We start from the raw sequence: 1,670 nt of genomic DNA on the forward strand, positions 1-1,670 counted from the left end.
AGCGGGTGTGGGTAATGATGGGAGTGGGTGGTGGGTAATGAATGGGGAGAGTGTGGGTAATGATGGGGAGCAGGTGTGGGTAATGATCGGGGAACAGGTGTGGGTAATGATGGGGAGACAGGTGTGGGGTAATGATGGTGAGAAGGTGTGGTAACGATGGGGAGAAGGTGTGGGTAATGATGGTGAGCTGGGTGTGGGTAATGATGGGAGCGGTGTGGGTAATGATGGGAGAGGTGTGGGTAATGATGGGGAGAGGTGTGGGTAAGATGGGGAGAAGGTGTGGGTAATGATGGGAGGGTGTGGGTAATGATGGGGAGCAGGTGTGGTAATGATGGGAGCGAGGTGTGGGTAATGATGGTGAGAAGGTGTGGGTAATGATGGGAGAAGGTGTGGGTAACGATGGGAGAAGGTGTGGGTAACGATGGGGAGGTGGTAGTGGTAATGATGGTGAGGGGCTGGTGGGGGTAATGATGGGTGAGAAGGTGTGGGTAATGATGCGTGAGAAGGTGTGGGTATGATGGGGAGCTGGTGTGGGTATGATGGGAGCAGGTGTGGGTTAATGATGGTGAGAAGGTGTGGTAATGATGGGGAGCAGGTTGTGGGTAATGATGGGGAGCAGGTGTGGGTAATGATGGGGAGCAGGTGTGGGTAATGATGGGGAGCAGGTGTGGGTAATGATGGAGAGAAGGTGTGGGTAATGATGGGGAGAGGTGTGGGGTAATGATGGGGAGAAGGTGTGGGTAATGAGGTGAGAAGGTGTGGGTAATGATGGGGAGAAGGTGTGGGTAATGATGTGAGAAGGTGTGGGTAATGATGATGAGAGGTGTGGGTAATGATGGGGAGAAGGTGTGGGTAATGATGGGGAGCAGGTGTGGTAATGATGGGAGTGTGTGGGTAATGATGAGAGGTGTGGGTAATGATGGGAGAGGTGTGAAGATGGGAGAAGTGGGTATGATGAGAGAAGGTGTGGTAATGATGGGGAGAGGTGTGGTAATGATGGGAGCTGTGTGGGTAATGATGAGAGAAGGTGTGGGTAATGATGGGGAAGGTGTGGTAATGATGGAGAAGGTGTGGGTAATGATGGTGAGCTGGTGTGGGTAATGATGAGAGAAGGTGTGGATATGATGGGGAGAAGGTGTGGGTAATGATGGTGAGCGGTGTGGTAATGATGGAGAAGGTGTGGTAATGATGGGGAGCAGGTGTGGTAATGATGGGGAGCAGGTGTGGGTAATGATGGGGAAGGTGTGGTAATGAGGTTGCCAGGGCTGATGGTTAGTAGACCGGTGACGTCGAGTGTTGGAGAGAGGGAGCGGGTTGGCGACTTTGGGTGACCTGACCATATCCACATAGAAATGTGGTGTGAGTTATAGATCTGTCATTTCTCATTGAAAGCCAGTCTAAGAAGCGATAGATCTGTTCTCATGCGGTATTTCTATGCTCCCCGTTCTTAAGTTTAGTTTTTTTTCTGCCATAGTGCAGCTTTGATTGATTACCATGACAACAATACTTTGATAGTATTACCTTGTAACTTATAATTTTGCCTTATACATAAAATTAGTTCATTCATTTGACAATGTTATTACTTCCATTTGATTTCACTGTCTCAGACCATTCTTGATGTTAGTCGCTATAACTCATAATCTTCATAATACTTCATTGTACATTTCCTT

The 1,670-nt window shown here is 48.8% G+C and overlaps 1 long non-coding RNA gene across 1 annotated transcript; it reads left to right on the top strand.

Annotated features, from left to right (window-relative positions):
* The first annotated feature begins 324 nt into the window (after positions 1-324).
* Positions 325-1,119, top strand: LOC139026431 (uncharacterized). Its single transcript, XR_011478204.1, has 3 exons — positions 325-357; positions 749-869; positions 1,069-1,119. It is a non-coding gene; the product is annotated as an uncharacterized lncRNA (long non-coding RNA).
* The last annotated feature ends 551 nt before the right edge of the window (positions 1,120-1,670 follow it).

Source organism: Salvelinus sp. IW2-2015, unplaced genomic scaffold, assembly GCF_002910315.2.
Source record: "Salvelinus sp. IW2-2015 unplaced genomic scaffold, ASM291031v2 Un_scaffold4757, whole genome shotgun sequence".
Taxonomy (NCBI): domain Eukaryota; kingdom Metazoa; phylum Chordata; class Actinopteri; order Salmoniformes; family Salmonidae; genus Salvelinus; species Salvelinus sp. IW2-2015.